The sequence below is a fragment of the Heloderma suspectum genome, chromosome 16, assembly GCF_057233095.1.
Source record: "Heloderma suspectum isolate Gila_16-S chromosome 16, 16-S_ref, whole genome shotgun sequence".
Lineage (NCBI taxonomy): Eukaryota > Metazoa > Chordata > Lepidosauria > Squamata > Helodermatidae > Heloderma > Heloderma suspectum.
The window spans coordinates 2,485,660-2,508,730 of NC_139473.1; the positions used below are offsets into that span (position 1 = coordinate 2,485,660).

A 23,071-nucleotide genomic window follows, 5' to 3' on the forward strand; every position below is an offset into this window, starting at 1 on the left:
AGAGGGCGGCGGGGGAGGAGAGGAGGAGGGCGGCGCCGTCGCCTCCGCTGCTGCCGCTGAGGGGAGCGGAGGGGGCGCGACCCCGCCCGCGCCGAGCGCCAGCGGCCTCCGGCCCGCCCGCTCGCCCGCCTCCCTCCCTCGGCCCTGCCCGCACGCGGGCGGGCGGGCGGGCGGGCGCAAGCCGGGCCCGGGGCTTCAGCGGCCGGGTGGAGCGGCTACGGGGAGGCGGCGGCGGAGGCGGCCTGGTGGACCCACCCCGGCGACGGCGACAGCAGCAGCCCTGGGGAGGACCCGGAGGGTGAGCGGCCGGCCCCGGAGGCAGGGCGAGAGGGGGTGATTATCGTCGTCATGATGATAATATTCCTTGGGGGGCGGGATTGTGAGGCTGAGGGGAGAGGACTCCTCAGAGAAGGAGCCGGTGAGATCCCCTCAGAAAAAGGGGCGTCTTTATTGTGTGTGTAGGGGGGGACACCACCCGCAAGTCGGGGTTTATAATGGGGAGGGGGGTGTCCCTACCGGGGAGGGGCTTCTCCTTCCCCCCATCAGAAATAACACGGGGGCGTGGCTTCATGGTGTGTTTTCGTGTGGGGTAGCCGGAAGGGTTGGGTTGGGGGAAACCAGGAATCTGTATAGGGGCAGGTGGTACTTCTAAGGGGTGGTTTATTTATATGGGGGATGTCTAGGGGAAGAGGCGAGGACAGGAGGGGGAGAATCCGGATATGTAATGGGTAGGGGCTTCTCTATGAGGGGGCAATCTCTCTTTGAAATAACATGGGGGCATGGCTTCTCTGTTTGGGAGAGTAGAGGATTAGAAGGCAACTTTACCCCCTGATGGAGAAAAATCAGGATGTGATGAGGGAGAAGAGAGAGGAGGTCAGGACACCCGTTACCCAGTAACATGATGCTTTTGGGGGGGAGAGTGCACAGTGATCTTTTAGGGGTCTACATTAAGGTTTCTTTTTATTTGAAATGTTTTTTTAATCCTATCTTTCCATTAAAAAAACTGCCCATGTCAGCTAACAAAATAACAGAATGAAAGAGTAAGGTGAGATATATCAGCCTTTCTTCTGCCTCCCCTCGACTCCCCCCCCCCCCAACAGCCTGGAGGTGATGTGGCGCACGCGTGTGTGTGGGGGGGGGGGCAGTTGCAGAAGAGAGGTCAAGCTCCCTAGATTGCTGATACCTCTTATGGAGTTCATGGGATCAATACCATTAGTTGCTTAGGTGTGTGTTTTCTGCGGGGTTGGATCTAGCGGGGCTGGTGAAGGAGAGAACGTGTCTGGACAAAGAGAGAGGAATGGTTAATATTGAATCAATTGGGGGTCTTCTCCCCTTCCTCTGGAAAAGTCTGGTTTAATTTCTAGGGCTGTGCTTAGAAGCGAGGCTTCCTCTTGAAAAGCAACTCTGTGTGGCATATTATGGATTATGTGGGCTTCCCAGGTTTGGGACATGGTCCCATCTCTTGAGAACATAAAAGAGAACCTGTATGAGGCCTGGATCAGACCAGTGGTGGTGGGTAAACACTGGTAAGAGAGACATGTGTGTTTGTAACTCTTAGGATGGGTCTGTATGGGCACAGGGAGGGGGTATTTCTGGCTATTGGGAGCCTGCATAGGGATTTGCAAGTTCTTCCCTCTTCTGTTATGGGTCACATAGATCTTTCCATGTGGTGTGGAAGTTCAGCAGCTTCCCCTGGTTATGGGAGAGATGAGTGGCTTCCTTCATCTTTCTGTCTGTTGACCTGGGGATATCTGCAAGAAGGAGTATGTTGGCCTTTCCTGGCTGAGAGGATGGCCTGGACAGGACTGGGGGAAAGTTCTTACCTTCTGGGGAGTGGAAAGTTCCTCCCCTCGAAAAAGACAAACTGCTGTCAGTTGGTAGCCAGGAGCAGCTAGATGTATTTGGGTGCTGTCAGAGGCCTGCTCTTGTTGTTACAGACAAAAGTACCCCCTTAGAGGGGAGCGAGGAACAGAAATATTTCCCCATACTCCCATCCCCCTTGCTCTGCAGTGCTGCAGAACTCCAGGCTCTTTACACATAACACAGCTGTGGGAATTTGTGTGTATGTGTGTGTGTGTATTGTACACTTGAGGCTGGTGGGGGGAATGAGCAGCAGGAGTCATAATGGTGCTTTACTTGGAAAGGTTACTTACTTTCCTCTCCCCATCAATAACAGGGCCAGCCTGACGTGCATTTTCCCAGAGACCTGTGATGGAGGGCGTTGCAGTGGGGCATGGGAGGCATCCCTTGGTTCTCATTGATTTGGCCTGATCCTGGGGAGGGGCTTGTCAAAAGCAGTTACATTTTCTTTACACTTGGATGATTTTTTTGACCTGATGATTTTTTAAAAGAAAAAATAAATGCCACACCTATTATAAAAACATAAGAAGGACCCTGCTGGATCAGACCAAGGGCCCATCTAGTCCAGCATTCTGTTCACACAGTGGCCAACCAGCTGTTGAGCAGGGACCCACAAGCAGGGCATGAGCGCAACAGCACCCTTCTGCCCATGTTCCCCAGCAACTGGTGTACATAGGCAGACTGCCTCTGGTACTGGAGGTAGCACATAGCAATCAGGTCTAGTAGCCATTGATAGCCTTCTTCTCCAGGAATTTCAAGCCATCCAAATTGGTGGCCATCACTACATGTTGTGGTAGTGAATTCCATAGTTTATGTACTGTGTGAAGAAGTCCTTTTATCTGCCCTGAATTTCCCACCAATCAGCTTCATGCAATGACCCCAGGTTCTAGTATTGTGTGAGAGAAAAAGTCTACCCTGCTCTTGTGTGTTGGACATCTGCTTCTTTCAGAGTGATGTGAGAAGGCATGTTTTTGTGCAAAACCCACTTTTTTTTACTATGCCCATATTGCTAATTGATGACAGTGACCTATTTTTAAAACATCTTGTGTTGAATGGCTGTCTGACAGCAAAATATCATTTTCATGCATCCACTCAAAGTATCCTTTGGGATCTCAGTGTCAGGACCTCTGTGTGTTTCTCTATTTATGATAGCCTGTTGTTGAGTATCTCCTTGGATGACTGTTTGAAAATATTCTCAGTGGGTACAATACATATAAGTGCATTGACATCTCCTTGAGGGGTGTGGTACAAGGAACTGAGTGAAATTTAAAATCATTTTGTCACGTGTGTAGTATAGTTATTACTCGAATATATTGATAAATACCACAACTAATCCTTAAATCTTCATGTGGTTTTTTTCTGTAGCCAAGGAGAAGGTATTAAACCTTTATCTTGCATTTATCATGACAGATCATCTTTGATTTATGTGTTAGTTTTAGGGGTTGACTTGATTAAATAGCTTCTCTTAAACTGAATAAACCATGCCTTTCACTCTTAACTAAATTCTGAAATGTTGCCTGTGGGTGTGCATCTTACTCATTGGTATTAATGCTGTTTATAGGATGCATGCCACCTTTCTTCTGGCTGTATGCATTTGCATAAAGATTATCACTTTTGAAAGGTATCTAGTGAAATATTTGCAGAAGCCCAGAACTCATGGATAGCAGTACATATTGTTGGATTCTTTAGTTCAGATTTGTAACTGTCCGTTTGCCCGGTCATCTGTGGCTAGTAAGAATTACTTCAAGGCAAATAGGCAGGGAAGCTCCTGCAAAACTGTTTCTTTTGTTTAAGCCATTAATGGCTAACCTAGACTGGTGGGCTGGTAATGTATCAGGAAGGCTGCTCTAGAATATGAGCGTGTCAAGAACATTCTTACATGAATCTTGTATCCCTGCAATCCCCATAATAAATTGGTACTTATAACTTCAAGACTCATTTGTGTTTTTCCCTTTTCATATACTGCAACTTATTTTATAAGTTTGCTAGCTACTTGTGTCCAAGGACAAGTGTAGCTGGTAGCTTTGACCTTCCAGGTTAAATTCCTGGCAACATTGTATTAGTTCTTGCTGGTTTTCCTCTGTGTTACTTCTAGATATCTTTCAAATTCTGGTGATCTGTTTCTGATCTCAATTTCATTCTGTCACATTTAGACCTCAGGAGTCCCCTCATGCTGTAACAGTCTGTGCAAGGAAATAATCATCTTGGATTATGGGTTTAAGTATACTGTTTTCATTAAAAATAATAATTGGGTATAAGCACAAAGGTTAGAAGGTTCTTCTGTAAGCCTGTACAATTAAAATTTTGCATGTAGCAGGCAAGATGTTTTGCGAACTTCATAACATCTAGATTGACTTTACAGTGATTTAATTATGTCATGTCTGGGTCACAATTCAATTGTGAGATAAAGTGACACAATGTTGTATTAGTTTTTCTTTTCTTTCCTTTTTTTTAATTTTTTTAAAGAATGATCCAAACATTGTTTGAGCTGATATTTTGGAAGTTGTAACTATTTTCTAGGAAATATAGGGCTGAAACATATTGGGGGTTGTTCAGACCCATGGTTTCTGTCTGATTCTTGTCCTTACACTTAATTGCCAGTTTGGGCAAAACTGAAAACTGTGGGCTGCCTCAAACCAGGAAAGTGGGGAGAACTGAGTGTGTGAGCCCAAGGAAGTTCTTCCCAGGCTCCTCCACACAGTGCCAAACCACTCAATATCTCTTTTCCTTTGACCTAGGCTCATAAGGGAGAAACTATGCTAAGGCAGATAAAGAGGGTTTATTAGAGAAATGACTGACAATATAGAAATATATTATTCTATTGTAGATCAGTACTGTGTGCTTGTACCTGTATGTACACTACTGTATGTAAATATTATGAGGTAAAAGGGCATTCCATCCAAAACAGATAGCAGGCATTCTTAAGGAACTTGACCTTTGATAGGTTGTGTGAAGAGTTACTTTGGAGTACAGGAAACAACTTCCTTTTAAAATGAGTAATTATGAAGAAGCAAATAGGGGAGCAGGGGGGGGATCGCTAAAATTCTGAAGTTGTGGGATCTGCAATTTTTATCTGCCTGTGGGTTTTCAACTGGCCCTGGTTTTATTATGGCAACAGCCAGGCAGATATTTTTGTTGTACTAACACATGGCATGCAGAGTGAGGTATTTTAAATACTCACATGTTTAAAAAGCTCATGTGGATTTTATGTATTAATTAGACTGGATCCTGCAGCCTCAGTATTGTGCATGCATTGGTACTGTATTTAAAAAAACAACATCCATGCATGGTTTTTCCCTCAGAAGTATTTTCTTGGTCAGCAAGATAGCCATCATCTTTCTCCTTCCCGTACATAATGTGAACAAAATGATTTTTTTTTCTTCAAGGCCTTGCCCTGCCTCCTTGTTTTGGGTCCTTCAAACTGGACAAACATTTACTGCCATCCTTCTCTTTCTGCTGCTCTTCCAGTTTCTCCAGCCAGATATGTTAAATACCTATTGGTCCAGTTTGCAGGCAGTGACAAACTCAGGCTTTTTTTTTTTTTTTTTAACTCTTGGTTGCTGTGAACAAGCCAGTGTGCTAGTCCCTGCACCTTGATCACTCCCTCTTGGCTCCTCCTGCCAGTGGGAGTGACTAAACAAAGCATCCCTGGCTTGTTTAGCGTGGCATCCAAACCCAGAACTTTGGCTTGCTTCCCTTCTGACAAGCCAAGGTTGAGCAGTCCAGCTTTGGTATCTCGGGGAAGAGACAAGCCAGAGTTCTGGGTCTGGACATCACACTAAACAACCCAGGGTTGGTGCATCCCTGGGTTGTTCAGCTGCTCTTGCTGGCAGGAGGAGCCTAGTATATGGGGACTAGTGCACTGGCTCTTTCACAACTCAAAGTTTTTAAAACCCTGGGTTGTCATTGCTTCCAAACTGGGTCAATATTACCCATTGAATTTCATGACTTTTTAGCCCCACTGTTTACTACTTTTTCTCTCTGTACCCATGTGTGTGGTTTTTTGTTGCCCAAGTAGAGAGTTGGCTATGGGGGATGAAATTGATTGGGGTAGCTTTATCTCCAAGATTGGGATTTTTTAGTTGTTGGTTGTCTGATCCAGGGTTTATAAATTGCCATTTGTTTTAGTGAGGACTTCAGATATGTGCCTGGGGAAAGTTTTAGAATCATTAGGGGAAGGTGGGAGTGATGATGAATTAGTGTGTTCGGGGGGGGGGGGTATGGTGTTGGGGAAAACAAGTTAGACATCTGATGTCTGTTCCCTGTTCTGGTTCTCCTCCCAACCAGTGAGGTTGGTCTTACTAGTCTGCCTTTTGGCCCTCTGGTGCTGCTGTTGAACATCAGGTTGTTTTATAACACAATCTCTCGCATCCATGTCTTAATTGTGAATAAGGAAGCCAAGCTGGTGTGTATATATGGGGCCTGGGTGGGGGAGCTGGGCAGGAATTAGATTTTGCCAGCTGTGTCCCCCTGGGTATGCGGTTGGCACCAGAATAGGCTCAGGGTTTAGGGATGCAGCATTATTGTGGTCTGTCTCTTTCTCTTTCTCCAGACTTCCTGTCCAGATGACCGCTAGTTCGTGATGTTTGTATCTTGTGTTGGGCAAGTGGGACAGATTGGGGACTCTGCTGGTGTACTGCCCTCCAGCAGTTTCCCTGACTGAGCTGACAGAGGTTGTCTTGGACTTGGCGCTGTGGACCCCACCCCCACCCACCCTGGATGATTGTCCTCAGGGACCTCAACATTACCTCATGCCACTGAATCTGGCACAGCTCAGAAGTTTGTGATTGCCACTAGACTTGATTTTCTCTCTGGACAGGAGGATAATGGTCTGAAAGGAGGGAGTTTTATAATCTGTCCTTTGACATGATTGCTTTCTGGTGAGATTTAAACTAACAGTGGCTGCCTCTGTCTGCAAGAGGTTAGGGGTGGGGGTGCTATTACGATGGTTCACCTTTGGAAGCTGAGGGATTCCAGGGGACTCTGAGGGATGTTCCAGCTGGCATGCCTGTTGAAACCCTGGTCAGTCTGTGGGATGCAAAGATGATTCAGGCAGTTGACATGATTGCTCCCGAGTGTCCTCTAACACAAAGCAGAGCCTGCCTTGGTACACACCTCAGCTGAGGGCAATGAAGTAAGTTGGGAGACACCTAGAACACAAGTGGAGGAAAACTTGGAGCCAATACACTCAAACACTAGGCTTGACGGTGAGTTCCCACTTGTCTGTGGTGGTGATGGTGGCAAAGGAGCAGCTTTTCTACACCACCAGTGTGTCCTCTCATAAACTGAAGCTCAGGACAGAGGCACTGTTTATGGGTGGCTGCTCAGACCAGATGAGGGGGGGTTCAATCTGTTCTGGAGGGTGCTGCATTCCTTCTAAAAGGTCAGGTGTGTAGGTTCACTAGCTTCTGTGGCATGGAGCCCCTTTTACCAGCTTTGGCTGGCATTGCAACTACGGCCCTATTTGGGATGGATAACCTAGCTGCACGATCTATGGCCTTGTAACCTACCATTTATATTACTGTAATGCATTGTGTGTTGGGCTCTCTTCTGAAGATGTCTGGAAACTATAGCTAGTGCAAAATCTTTTTGTATTTTTATGTTGCTGCATTAGTAAAATATTTTAAATTGCACTATACAGTGCCTAGAGAAATCAGTTTTATGAGGTGTTTAACAATACAGTAAATACGTACATGGCCTTTCCAAGCATGCAGCAGTAAACAACACTTGGGAGTGGGGTGCACGGGCAGTAGTAGCAAGCAATGGCTCCTGTGCTTCCCCATGCCCTCTGCCATACATAGAGGCCTCTATGACCTTGTTCTTCCTTTTGCTAGCAGTAAGAGAGTTGGTGTAGTGTAGTGGTTAGAGTGTTGGACTGGGACTTGGGAGATCTGGATTCTAGTCCCCACTCGGCCGTGGAAGGTCACTGGGTGACTTTGGGCCAGTTGCTGACTCTCAGCTTAATCTACCTTGAAGGCTTGTGAGGATAAAATGGAGAGGAAGAGGGCTGTGTATACCACCTTGGGTTCCTGGCAAGAGGAAAAAAGATGGAATATAAATGTAATAATAACGTGGTTTTTTGTGTAAGTACTTCTAGATCAGACACCTGTTTTACGCCTTGCTGTTTTCCCCTTTGAATATTTAGAAACCAGAACAACGCCTTTAATAGTGCCAGGTGCTGCTTCTTTGGGGATTCCAGTATGAGATTGATATCTTATAGAAGCCCCTTTATCTCTGCTGGTCACCTGTTTGTGTTAAGTAACATAACTAGCTAGAGCTTCTGCTCCCCTTGTTGCACTCAAGTGAGATGGTTGTATTAATTGGCTGACGTTTGTGAACTTTGGAATTTTCAGTTCCACCCTGATTGTTTAGATGGCAGTATTCGGGTACCTAGTTTTTGCCTGGCATGGGAGCATGTGGCCTTAAGCCTCCCTTCCCCTATCTGCATCAGTGTTAAGAAGCTGTAGGCTTGTTTCCATATGAGAGGGGGCTAGACGTCACACTCTGGCCTTGTTCTGAAATGGCCCAGATACACAGAATGTTGGTGTATTTTGCAAGTCCTGTCTATTTACTCATTGCTTTCTTTTTTATAAGGTATGAGTTGTCTTGGTGTTTGGTTTTCAGGTCAGTTTATTTCCTGATCTTGGGCAGAGAAGAATCTGTTCATTTTGTACATACTTGTGGTTTTTTGCCACATAGCACCAATGAGCCTCATGACCACACCTGTTTCTCTTTCAACTGCATTGCAATACTGGATGTATGGAGTGTTGCCTCATTTCTTTGAATAATGTGTTAGGGGCAGTTGTTCTTGAACTGTGTTTCAGAACCTTACGCATTCCTTGGTGAGAAGGTTCTCTAGTGTTATCAAGGTTCCTTGAACAACAGCTTGCCCATCACTCCTGATATTCCCTAAAATGTGTAGCCATAAGGTGGTGTTGTGCTGGGTTTGTTCTAGAATGCCTTCTCTGTTCATGCAGGGTGACACTGAAGCCCGTCGGAACTGGCCAGTGACCTGTGGAAACTGATGTTGCTCCCAGGATCCATTGCAGTGCACAAGGATGTCATAGCAAACCAGGGCCACTCAAAAAGTCTTCCCTTAAGGCAGCCTGAAAGCTGCTTCCCTGGGCATGCTCTTTTCCTGAAAGCTGCTGTTTATGTTCTGGCTTCCTGATATGCAACTTCACATATATGTGGATGTCTTCGGGGTGGGCGGGTGGGCGCTAATTTGCCCATAACTAGCCAGGAAAGAGGTAGTGAGGTCAGGGCAGAGGACTCACTCAGAGCATCAGCTCATTGTGTTGCAGCAGTTAAAAAGGCACATTCAGCGTGAATTATTAGGGAAGGAACTGAAAACAAATATGCGGGTATCGCCTACCACTTGCTGCAGGCCTGAGAGTTTGATGTCCAGCTGATGAGGGCTGTCATTTGTTTGCTATATCAAGAGATAATCTCTGATAGAGAATTAGTTCATAATTTTGTGATATTTTTAATCATGCTTTTTTCCAGCCAAAATGGGTTCCCAAACTGTCTCATGGCAATCAAAATCTAAGGCAACTAGCAGTTTAAAACTCAGTACAACATGCTCCTGGGGTACAGGATTCTCAGCTGGGTCAGGGTCCAGGTGTGATAGAGGGAAACTTAGCTGCTGCTTCCCCTCTCTCCAGTTACCTGAGCGATTGCAGCTGGTAGCTGGAAGGAGGGCTACCTAATTCTGAGGGGTTAGACGTATGCCAGATAAGTCACATTTACAGTTTTAGATGCAAGGTGAACCCGGGAAAGATTTGCTGATGACAGTGCTATGAAGCCATTCCAGTAAAAGGGGTTGGCAGCGCATTTGCTGCTGGGGGTGTAGGATGGCTCTGAGGGTTGCAACCATTGCAGTATTTAGCTGCATATCTGCACCACACAATGAGTGGGCATGCATACACACACCAGCCTTGCAGCTAAATCCAGAAAAGTTACTCCACACAATTTTTTTTTCTAGCCCACCTGTCCATATATGCCTATGCTAGTCCCATCAACAGCTTGAAAGGAAGATTAAAGAACTATCTTTGGATTTACAAAATCTTCCCTGCCCTGGCCACTTGGAGGTGATTCCAACTCACCACAGACTCATAATTTAATAAGCAAATAAACCAAAGCTGTGAGTCATTGTGTGCCCATCTGAGAGGGACAGTTGATCCCACTTACGAGGAAGGATACTTGTAAACACAAATTGGCAGAGGGAGGCCCAAGTCCAGGCTTGTGCGCATGGCTGCTGCTGTTGTCATGATTTTTTGAGACTGCAGTTCCGCCATCACTGGTCCCAGGATCTAGAGAATCATTGGAAAGTGCACTGGAGGGAAAAGACCCTTTTGACAATTGTCTTGGAGGAGAAGGGCAGTTCCAGGTGGCTGTGCAGAAGATAACATTTGCATTTCAGCTGTCAGAATGGTTATCCACTTGCGTTTCACTTGCATTCCTCTGTCAGGCTCAAATGCGGTGCAGAGCTGCTTGTGGCATTGAGTAATCAACTTGCATAATCCTTGTTTGGCTCTAATGAGCACAGATAAATACTGAAATCTTGCTGTAACAAAACACGCTTTGATGGGGGTAACTTTAATCTCTACATCTAGTAACCTTTCTGTTATCTCCTCTTCTATATAAGGGATGCGTGCTGGATCATATCAGAGGCCTGTCTAGTGCAGCATCTTGTATCTCAGTGACCAACCAGTTGACCCAGGGGGAAACCCACAAGTAGCATTTCTCTCCTGCTGGTGTCCCCCAGCCACCAGTATTCAGAGACATATTGCCTCTGATCCTGGAGGTAACATATAGCCATCATGACTAGTAGTCATGGATAGACATATCCTCCATGAATTTGTCTAATCCTCCTTTAAAGCCATCTGGTTGGTGGCCATCAACACATATCCGGTGGAAGCAAATTCCATAGTTTAACTATGTCTGCTGTGAAGAAATTCTTTCTTTTGTCTGTCCTACCATCTCCTGCCATTCAGCTTCATGGGATGTGCCCATTGGGTTCTAGTATTATATGAGAGAGAGAGAAACTTCTCATTATTACACTTATCCTGTAATAATGCATAAAACAATGCATAATTTTGTACACCTCTTTCATGTCCCGTCCCCCCGCTTACTTGCCTTTTTTCTGAACTAAATAGTCCCAAACGTTGTAATCTTTCCTGATAGGGGATTTGCTTCAGGCCTATAATCGCCTTGGTTGCCCTTTTCTGCACCTTCTCCAGCTCCTTTTTGTGGTGACATCCCCCATACTTTACATTGCCTCCATCCCTTCTCCAGTGTATTCCTCTTAGCTGAAAAGAGAAACATGTTGCAAGATAAGGGTCAGAGTCATTGGAACAGAAGAGAGAAGTAAGTTACAAACCACCTGCTTTGGTGATTGTACTTCCCCTGTCCTCCTGTGAGGTGTACACACACCTCACAGATTAGCAGTTCAGACAGAGGAGGGTTTACACATTCTGCCTCCAGAGTTCAACACCCCCTCTGGAATTGACAGGACGTTCCTGGGTTGTTTAACAAAGTGGTTGCAAAGTGGAAGGGGCAAGCGCGCTTGCATTCAGCTCCAGCAACCCGCAGGTCATTCCGTGCAAACCAGGCCATATTGTCTATAAGCCAAGGCACAGTTGCTTTAAAAAAAAAATCTAGCCAAATAACATTACTTGATTAATAACAACAACAAACATGATTTTTTGCCATCTTGAAATGGGGGCAATGTGGCACTGTGTGTGGAGGGGTGGAAGATAGGAGGAAGTTGACTATTAGACTTTACTAGGGATACATTTCTTCCATCAGGCAGGAAGAACAAAGGCAGGGTTTGTTTTTTTTACTCACCCTCTCCCTACATGTTAGTTAACAAGTTGTTCTATTCAATCATGTGAGGGTAGGAGGGATAAATACTTCAACAGAGCTAGCCAGATGAAGCTGGACCAGTTGCTTTCTCTTCTGGAAGTCATGGCTGGGATAGAGTGATGCATTACAGAAATGCACCATTTTATCCACAAAATCATAGAATTGTAGGGTTGGAAGGGGCCTATAAGACCATTGAGTCCAACCCCCTGCCCAATGCAGGAATCCAAGTCAAAGCATCCCTGACAGATGGCTGTCCAGCTTCATCTTGAACGTATCCAGTGTGGGAGAGCCCACTACTTCCCTAGGTAATTGGTTCCATTGTCGTATTGCTCTAACATCAAGAAGTTTTTCCTGATGTTCAGCCGGAATCTGGCTTCCTGTCACTTGAGCCCATTATTCCGTGTCCTGCACTGTGGGGTGATCGAGAAGAGATCCTGTCCTTCCTCTCTGTGACAACCTTTCAAGTACTTGAAGAGTGCTATCCTATCTCCCCTCAGTCTTTTCTCAAGGCTAAACATGCCCAGTTCTTTCAGTCTGTCCTCATAGGGCTTTGTTTCCAGTCCCCTGATCATCTTCGTGCCCTCCTCTGAACCTTCTCCAACAGTTTAGCTTGCTCCACTCAGAGACTTAGAATTTGGTATTAAAAATAAAACAAAACACTATGGCAAATACAATGGAAGGGAATTTCTGCATCCAGAGTTATGAAAAGCAACAGCACAGTTCCTTTAATTTGCTCAGTCAGAAAATGGCTTATAGATGTTTATTTTTCCCCAGGACTTTTGAGAGAACTGAAGAGGAGGGGATGCATGCACACACATGGCGAGATCTTAGCAAATCTTGGATGATAAACAAAATATTTCCTCCTCCAACTTCCTCTTTCCCTTTCCTAATAGCCCAGAATACTGATTTAACAATCTCATGATTTTTAAAATGTAGTATTCTTGATTTTAAAGTCTAGATTTTTTTTCTTTGTGCTCCTTTTGACTGACTTGATCTGTTTTCTGAAGGGATTTTACCATGAATGACCTTTTGTATGTTGACATTTTTTTAAAAAAACTCCTTCGTTGGTCTTTTCTCTCCTGACTGAGGGGTTTATATGTCACATTTGACTTCTTTTGGTCAACGTAAATAGGCATGAAACGCATTTGTGATGTAGAACAAATTCCTCATTCCTGTTTCCTGCTTTCTCTGATTCTTTTCTCTCTTCTCCCCCCCCCCCCCCGGTGATGCTGGAATTCAGGCAGCTTTTGGTGTTCATCTTCCGAAGATGTTTGTTTTAATTATACAGTGGTTCCTGTTACTTTGCCTACTCAAACAGCATTCCACTTGGAGTCACACTTGGTTCTAAGTCAATAATAGCTTGTCTTCTGGTAAACCCTAATTTTAACTGCTCAAAGAGGTGCTTGTATAACAAGCTGATTTTCTGAGTTTGTTTTCCGTAGTGAGGTCCTTTTTTATCACATTCCTTGTAGGTGACCATGTCATCTCTGATCAACTTAGTCGCTCTATGATCACCTTAGTCTTCAGCAGCCTTAAGAACCGGGCCTTGCTGTTCAGGGTCATGCACTGACAGCATTCCGTAGATATAAACTGTCAGATACTGAGTGTGGGCAGTATTGCCAAGGTTAGATTTGCACCAGCAAGTCTTGGCTTGGAACCTGTCCAGCTGGACAGATACTGAATCAGGGTTAGAAGCAAGCAAGGCATTCATCAAGTAAGGTTGAAGGGCTGATGGGAAGAACTGGAGCCCAACCCAGCACCCAACCAAGGTCAAGAACCAGGCACATCAGCAGGTCAGGAAGTATGAATATGGGACACCAGGCAACAAAGCTTTGAATGTGGCAGGATCACCCAGCAGGGTGGTCAAGTCAGGCCTAATGGAGCCTCTGGAGGTATTTGTATTTGGCAAGGGTCAGGAAGTTCCAATGAGCTTCCTTGGAGGGAGAGAGTTAGCAGGGCTGCCCTGTGCCTGAAACAGAACCCCCTTCAGGCAACACAGTTTAACAGGAATGCAAAGCACAGCTGGATTCCTGGAGCATCAAATGTATTGTTTATGCAAGCATCTGCTGAAATTTGCCCTAAGGCTGCAATCCTAAAGATGCATATTTGGAAGACTCTTGAGATGAATAGGACTTACTTTTGAGTAAGCATGCTGCAAATCTAAGGCCGCTATACCAAAAAAGCAAAACATTTCTTCCCATTTACTAGCTTGAAATGCACAGGGCATGGCTGGTGCAACAGTTTGTCTGTGCATCCTGGCTTCTATCCATACATAGTGGTGGTTAAAATTGCACCGCCTGTTTCTCCCCCAAGTTAGAAGTGCAAATCCATGGCTGCCCCTTGTCTCCTTTCATGTTCAATGTAATTGCAATGCATGGCTGAACCACCTAGTTTGAAAGGTTTTTAAAGTTTTCTTGAGGGCATCTCACAAGCGATGACTATTGTCCCTCATAGCTGGCTGACGCATCACTTCATCTCTTCTGCTAGCTTTGCAAGGTGTCTGCCTGGATGCAGAAACCATTTCAGTACGTTTGCAACCTTTCCATTAGCCAAAAGAGCTGTTACAAAGGAATTTCCTCTGACTTTGTTGCTCTGCAGAAGAGGCCTTGGACACCCAGAGGAGCCAGCATCTATCTGTCTCCCTGATTGAGTCAGGCACGATGAATGTCCCTGTGGCTATCTTCTAACATTAGAGGCCCTGCAAGGAGCGCTCACTTGTTCATTGTAGCTTCTGTATGTCAGTTTAAGACAACACCAGCTCTAATGCTTCATCACTTGCTCCAGTGAATCCGACATTTGCTGCCCTTTAAAGTCCTTTCAGAGGTTCTGAGGCTTAAAGTCGCATGACTTCAGGGGTAGGTAGTTGAAGACTCTGGGTCATACAGCTGCTCACAGAACTTCCTTAGAATTACCCCTTTCTAGGTGCTCAAAGAGCTTGTGGAAGGAAATTTCCTTTTTTTCTCTTTTTAAAGTTCTTGGAAAACTTGAAATGTTTAGGTGTGAAGGTGCAAGGAGATGCTTTGTTACCTCATGCCTTTCCTTGCTGGACAGTGGGTCTTCACATTGCAGCCTCCTGTATTCCAGGGTCAGTTATTCCTCCTGTATTCCAGGGTCCATAGCATTCAGATCCACAGGGGCCATACCACGAGGGAGGGGCCAGAGCTCAGTGGTAGATTGCATGCAGAAAGTCGCAGGTTCAATCCCTGGCATCTGCCTCTACACTTAGGAAAGAATCCTTCCTAAAACCTTGGAGAGCCATTGCTGCCAATCCGTGTCGACAATAGTGGGCTAGATGGATTGATGGTCTCAGTACAAGTAGCTTCCTGTGTTTCTAATACTGAAATATAATGTCATTTTGGAACTGGACTTCCTGGGCCCTCTTTCAGTTTAATTCTCTAAGTCTGAGGGGAGAACTGTTGTTGGGGTAACAGCCTGCCAGTGCAGATGGCATGAATGCAGCGGTGTTGTTCTGACACTGTGCTGTGGTACCAGAATTAAAGGGACTGAGGAACAGAGACTTGGTGGCTCAGTACATTTGGTGGCATGCCAACTTCACAGGGAGGAATTAAATACAAGGAATCAAACAAAGGTCCAGCTTAGGGAAAATGCATGTTTGCCAGATAGGCCTGACTGACTGACCACTTAGGCAAAACCCTTTATTCCCTGGGAGTCTTCTTGTTCAGTACTGGGGACCACATCAGAAGCATTTGCCATACTTATCTTAAACTTTGGGAGACTATGAGGTCTAGACATGCTTTTCTTGTTCTAGATCAAAAGCTGGAAATATGTTGAAATGGTGGTCTTCATAGCTCTCTATCTAAAGAGCAAAGATAGCACAGTGGTTAAGAAAATGGATTGGGAGCCAGGACGTCCCTGATGCAGTTTTTTTTTCCTCTCAGACATGAGCTTCCTGGGTGACCTTAGGTAAGCCACTGTCAGTCCCCCACTCCCACCCAGTCTGGACTATGGGGAAGGAAGAATTAATAGTGCTGGTCCCTCTTTGCAGGGTGGTTGTAATGCATATGAATACTCTTGAGTGTTTAGGAAATGCATTATATTTATATACCATGATTCAGCATAATCATGAAGCTTTTATATTCTGTCCAGATCAAATTCACATTCTGGGTCCAGGATAATTCTGCAAATCAATGTCGTGTGTGCAGTTTAATTTGGCATTTGGGGCACTGTAGTGTTAGTGTGACGTAATTATAAGGGAAGGTCTAGGTAGGTAGGTCATATAGGCTTGCAAGCCACAGAAGTTCTACCTTGTGAACCTGCTGCGTTCTGCAGAGGCTGTCTAAAAACTTAAAATAGGTATCTGTGTATCTGTGAATGAAAGTTGGGATCCAATCCAGTTCCACTGAAATCCATGGGAGTTTTGCCATTGGCATCAATATGGAGATGGAATTATGACTTTTAAACATTATTATTATAAAAGGGAGAAAGGCGGAACTGAAACCTGTCTGAATTCCATATAAAATACATAAAATACTAAATTTTATGTGTGTGGAATACCAAAATACTAATAAGTTTCTGAAGGGTACATAGGTTTGGGGGGGCATAAATCACAGCACCTACAATTCTGAACAGGCTTAATAGAGAGTAAGTGCCTTTGAACAAAAGGGGGCTTACTTCTAAGTAAATATGCATAGGATGTCATGGGCCAAAAGTAATCTTACAGCAGAATCAAGTGGAGATTGTATAAACGCCTTCAAAGAGACGTGAAATACTCAGTGGTGTGTAGTTCTCCAATAGGGACAATTTTAATTCTGTTGTAGATGGACTTCTCTGTTCTGAATGTCCTTGCTTTGCATGGTCTGTGTGGAATCTCCCAGTAACCCATTCAATACAAAGAAGTTGTTATTACCTATTATTAATATTTTATTTGCCGTACAATTCACAGGGAACTCCTGCATGACCCCTTTGAAATGAGGAAGGTGCTCCCCAAGAACGCAGCCAGCAAAGTTCACTGTGGATTATGCCCTTAAGTTGTAATTTGTTGATCCAAAACCTCATTTTGCCATTTGACATGGGAAGAGACTACAGTATGCCAGTTCTATATTTCAAGCATATTTTCCATTTAAATCTCCTTTCAGGCACAGTTATTTTAGGAACAGTAAAGGGAAAAACTTGATCGAACTCTCAGTATTACCGAGGGGGTTGGACTCGATGGCCTTATAGGCCCCTTCCAGTCCTACTATTCTATGACCTCCCTATTCATAAAAGAGAGAGTAATTCTCACTGTCAGCTAAAAGCCATTCAGGAAGAATTTAATAGTATGTGAGGGTAATTTTAATTTCTGCTTTGTGCACTCTGTGGAATTGTAAGTAACCTTACATTGTAAGTAACCTGTTATGCAACATAACAGAAAGTCCCAGGTGCTTTAGGGTGGGCATGGAAGGGAGACCATGGGAGGATGAAATTAGTTCCTTCTCTTACATTAGATCCTAAAGGGGGAATGGCTCTAAATTGTATCACTGGTTACTCTTCTTATGGCTCAGATGCTGCAAAACCTTAAATGCTACCCTTAACTTTGGGCTACCATTCTGTTGCAACCACTGCAGTGTCATTTAACCTGATGTCCTCAGTTTTAACCCAGATGAGATTGTTTTGAAAATTCAGTAGGTAACATGGCTAGCTGACGGGAAGCTAGAGGATCTGAAGGCACAAAAAGCCCACCACCCCCTTAACAACCCCTAAGCAAGATTTAAACAAAGCTAGAAACTTTGCCTGTTGGGGAATCTTCAGATAATCTTCACGCGAGATTTAAAAAGCATAATAATTTTGCCTTTGCTTGTTCTCATATTCTTAAGCCTTGCTGGATATTGCTACAGTGTTCAGAAGTTACTGATCATGAACAACCAGAAACATTTTAGATGTTAAGTTATTCACTTGATAGGAGCCCATTCCCCCCCCACATACACACACACACACACACACACACAAAGAAGGACATGGTACCTGCATGCAAACACTGACCACATCCACATGCAACGATAAACCAGGTGCTGGGAGTTGTGGTCCAGCACACCTGGAGGGCACCAGATAGAAGAGCAGCACAGAGATCTAACCACCACAGTGGTTGTGGTACAATTGCGTAATTTATGTCATGAAGAGAGGTGAAGGATGCTTGCCTATCTGTGCCCATAAGCCTATTGTAAGGGCAGCCTTCCATAACCTGGGAACACATTTTGATTAGTCGTAGCCCTGTTTCAGGTTCAGGGAGTACATACTTGCACAGGAAGCTGCCTAATACCAAATCAGATAATTGGTGGCGGACTAGCTTATAATATATGGACGGTCCGTGGAGGTGACAGACTCAACCTTGGGGGAGCTGGGGGTGGCGACGGCCAACAGGAAGCTCTGGCGTGGGCTGGTCCATGAAGTCACGAAGAGTCGGAAGTGACTGAACGAATAAACAACAAGCTTATAATACATTTGGAGGGCACCAAGTTGGGGAAGGCTTCTGAATGCAATGGTATGCAAGTTTTTCCAGCACCCAAACAGACATTCTGGATCAGCAGAATCAAACACGAGAGGCCTATCAGGATCAACATAGTCACCAGCCTTAAGAGTCCATGGTTTCAAATATCGGGTTCATAACATGGGCATGTTTTCATGTGGCCTTTTATGAAAGCAGAAACATCCGCTGTTATGCCAGGATACTGTATTACCCTGTTGCCCCCTTGACATCATGACAGGAGAGATCTCTAGCCAGAAGGCGGGGTTGGGGGTGGCGGAGGACTCCCAACGACAGCACAACAGGAAGTTTTTGGCTATGGATGCCAGTCTGTGTGGGTGGGGGCTACGCCATAAAGTCAGGATCTGCCAATCTTCTCAACAAGAGCATCTTTCACCTCACAGTCTGTTACTTGCTCCAATAATAGGCTCTTTGTCTTCAGACACAGCAGACATATCGAGAAATTGCTTTGCCGGCTTCTCAGACTGTGGTTTCCCAAACTGCAAGATGTTCAGTGGTCCTCTCTGAATGATGGGGTGACTGTTGTGCAGTGGGTGGGGGAGGAGAAGAGGGCTATTGGCCTGCTCAGGTCTCTTAACAATTCTGGTTCCTTTCTGGAAGGGGCTTAAGGCTGAAGGAGGGAAGCTCCTCTTGCTCCGCTATACAGGGTTATACTGCAGCATTTTGTCGCAGACCCTACTTGTCCAACCACTGTCATATTCTAGATCTATATTTTTTATTTTTGCCAGATAGCCCTGAGAAGTTATAAACCCAATACTCTCTAGGGGAGCATGATTGCATTGATGCATGTACCCATGGGCTCTATGTTGTTAAGGAGTGAGTATCCTTTTACCAGTTTCCTTCTGGGATTTAAAGTTGGTCCTAAAAGCTGTACTTAGTTTATCCACTTTTCTGTACTTCCCAACAGCTTGAGCTCTTGGAGCGGTTTACAAAATAAAAAGGCAAAACCATAAAATACAGGAACAGTAAAGAAGCATTTGAGCCATCTTGATTATTAAATGCTCTGTTTTCTCAACATTGGTAGCCTTTTTTATTGCCACTCTGTAACCGTTTGGGAGGGTATCTTGAGTTGTGGGGCTTTATCTCGTTCAGTTTGTGCTTAATTCATATGGATAAGCTTGTCCTTTTGACCAGAACTGGCCATTAAGCCCCTGATGATTTCTGTGTTTCATCACCATTCTCATTGCTCTTTCCCAGTCCATAGAAGAAACTGTGGCACACAAGACTTTAGGAGAGCAGGTAAGATTTTCAGCTCCAGTCTGGGTTTTTTTTAGGATAGATGTGGCATTCTTTGTTAAGTGCCACACAGCAAACACAGGCAGAAAGGCTCTGGCAGCATCCATATGACAATTGATAAAGGTATGTATTAGGGAAGCCAATGGTGATGCTGACTGGGGATGATGGGAGTTGTAGCCCAACACGTTTGGAGGGCACCAAGTTGGAAGAAGACTGCTCTGAGGCCTCACTTTTTCTTTTTTCTTTTTACTTTGGTTTTTATGATGCACAGTTTTTACCATTTGCCAGTTTTATTTTATCTTGATTTTTCTTCTGTTTATATCATTGTCTGTTATTTTGTATTTTTAATTTACCTTTACACGACCCAGAGAACCCTGGTGGTGGGGTGATCTAGATGTGCACAAAGCAAAATAAAATAGGGCTTCTCCAGTGCAGGTCACAGTCCTTCCTGTGAGGGGCCACCTTCCTTGGGCAGAGGTGTGCAGGGCAGTCATTTGTGAGGTGTTAAAAGATAGAACTACCTTAGCCCCCGCTTAGATTGCAGTTGGGCATAGGTTATTATAGATAACATTGATTTGTTGCATTTAGGAGTTCATCAGTCCATTTCTCCAATGCAGTTTGTGGAGTGCCATCTGGGATAATCAGAAGTACTATTCCAAGTGAGTAGTACTTTTGCATTCTACTTGGATTCCTGTGTTCTTTCAGGTGCCCCTCCAAACCCACCCATCTGTGACGGTGGCAGGGAACAGACCTTGGGGGCAGGACTTTTGGCTTGTCCTGACCTCATGGAGTGCCTTACCAGAGGGGTGTCTCAGTATTGTCTTTGTTGATTTTTCCGGTTTAGTCAAGGTTTGATTGTGTTTTGAGAATTCTGCTAGTACATGGGCAACACCTCAGATGCCAGCAATTGTTAATATGAAGGTGTTTTCTGTTTAAAACCCATGGTCAATCTTTTCTCAAGGCCAGGGCCTCCTTACTTGAGTAAAATATTTGAGTAATAGATGGAAAATGGCATTTCATTCTTATTCTATTTCTTCTACTTCCCTTTTCTTAACATGCAACTTCATGGTAGTGGACATTTCAGAAGGTTTGGGGCTGCTGAGTTATATTAGCACATTCATGCTGTACACATGCAAATTCAAACATACTGATAATTTTGGGACCTTACAAAATATTACTTTATATAATAAAATATATTAGGCATTTGGTCCTGTTGGGTTGTGTAAAAACAATGTGAATGATTTGGACTTGTGGGAAGAACCTTTCAACCAGTTTGGGAAATCGTGTTACACTGTGTCGTATTCAAGCATCAAATATGGAAACCAGGTAGTCTTAATGCACATTTCAGTTAATAGCTGCAGGTGATACATTTTCAACCTTGTATACTACAAAAAAACCTCTTTTAAGCTTCCTACAGTCAGGGCCAGAAATATCGGAACAAGGATGACTGTTTTGGCAGTTGGCCTCTGTACACCAACACATTGAAGTTGAAAGGAAACACACCCAGATGGGAGCGAAGTCGGGACTTTCCGCTGTAATTCAAGGGGTGTGACAAAAGTGGGGCACTAACCATTCAGGAAGGACAGCCAGTGGCACACACACACACCCATCATTGGTGGCTCTTAAGTAATGGAACAAACCAACATCATTTCAAACTTAAGGATCGCCTTTAATACCTGGATGAAAATCCTTTGCAGTCAATGACTGCCTGAAGTCTGGAACCCATTGACATGACCAAATGCTGAGTTGCCTCCCTCAAGATGCTTTGCCAGGCCTTTACTGCAGCTGCCTTCAGCTGCTGCTTGTTTGTGGGTCTTTCTGCCTTCAGTCTTGTCTTCAGGAAGTGAAAAGCATGCTCTATTGGGTTGAGATCAGGTGACTGACTTGGCCATTGAAGAACATCCCACTTCTTTGCCTTGAGAAACTCTTTGGTAGCTTTTGCTGTATGTTTTGAGTCATTATCCATCTGCAATATGAAGCGGCGTCCTATCAGTTTGGCAGTATTTGGCTGAATCCTATACACGTCAGAATTCATCCTGCTGCTTTTGTCAGCAGTCAGGTCATAAATAAACACCAGTGACCCGGTTCCATTGGCAGCCATACATGCCCATGCCATAACACTGCCTCCACCATGTTTGACAGATGTGGTATTCTTCGGATCATGAGCTGTTCCTTTCCTTCTCCATACTTTTCTCTTCCTATCATTCTGGTACAAGTTAATCTTGGTTTCATCAGTCCAAAGAATCTTATTCCAGAACTGGGCAGGCTTGTTTAGGTGTTTGCTGGCAAAGGCTAATCTGGCCTTTCTGTTCTTGAGCGTTACCAGCGGTTTGCATGTTGTCGTGAAGCCTCAGTATTTACAATCATAAAGCTGTCTCTTGACTGTAGATGTTGACAATGACATGCCTACCTCCTCAAGAGCGCTCTTGACCTGGCTAGATGCTGTGAAAGGGTTCCTCTTCACCATGAGCAGAATTCTGTAGTCATCCACTTTAGTTGTCTTCCGTGGTCTTCCAGGCCTTTTGCTGTTGCTGAGTTTGCCAGTTAATTCCTTCTTTTTCAGGATGTTCCAAACTGTTGTGTTGGCCACTCCCAATGTTTTTGCTATCTCTCTGATGGGTTTATTTTGTTTCCTCAGCCTAATGATGGCCTCCTTCACTCGCATGGACACCTCTTTGGACCTCATGTTGGGGGTTCCAGTGAACAGCTACCAAATGCAAATGTAACACTCAGAACCACTCCAGGCCTTTTATCTGCTTGATTGGTCATGGGGTACCCAGGAAACAGGCCACACCTGGCCATGCAGCTGCTTGTCAGCCATTTGTTCCATTACTTATGAGCCACCAACAATTGGGGGGGGGGGGTGTATGCCACTGCCTGTACTTCCTGAATGGTTAGTGCCCCACTTTTGTCAAACCCCTTGAATTACAGCTGAAAGTCCTGACTTCGCTCCCATCTGGGTGTGTTTCCTTTCAACTTCAGTGTGTTGGTGTACAGAGGCCAACTGCCAAAACAGTTATCCTTGTTCCGATATTTCTGGCCCTGACTGTACATCTGCTTAAAGACAGTATATTCAGTAATTTAGCCCAAAATTTTATTTATTTATTTATTTATTTCATTTCTATACCACCCAATAGCCGAAGCTGTCTGGCCAGTTCACAAAAATTAAAACCAAACAGCACACAATAAAACAATTTAAAATATATAGAACATTAAAACCACAATGTCAGGCCTGATGCATCAAGTGCATCAGAACCTCCCCCAATTAATAAACTGATACTCTAAAAAAATCTTACAACTTTTTTCTAGAATTACTGTAATTCTGATTAAATACAACTTAACAGTACCTTGGAACTTTCAGGAACTAAGGGTTTGGTCAATAACTTGCTCATTGTCCCTGGAACATTGTCCTAAACGTAATCAAACAATTGGCGTAATCAAATAGTCTTAGGCTAATTCAACAAAAGGTTGTACTAAAATCCATTGGTTCCCAAACCAGCATCTAAAAACTGAGGCTTCTTTCTGGTGACAATTGCTGGAGATATAGTAAGGGTGTTACCTTGTTTAGGGCAGATCCAAAGCATCTGAACTAAAACTGTCCCATCCTGCAAAGAAATGTGTGATCCT

At 44.5% G+C, this 23,071-nt stretch overlaps 1 protein-coding gene across 3 annotated transcripts in view; it reads left to right on the plus strand.

Annotated features, from left to right (window-relative positions):
- The first annotated feature begins 207 nt into the window (after positions 1-207).
- TAOK1 (TAO kinase 1) overlaps positions 208-23,071 on the plus strand; it is a 65,479-nt gene continuing 42,615 nt past the window's right edge. The window contains exon 1 of one of the 3 annotated variants that reach the window (XM_084823136.1): positions 208-298. The gene's annotated coding sequence lies outside the window, so the exon portion shown is untranslated. Of the gene's footprint in view, positions 334-23,071 lie in introns of all 3 variants that reach the window. The other 2 variants (XM_084823137.1, XM_084823139.1) reach the window with 2 other exon arrangements.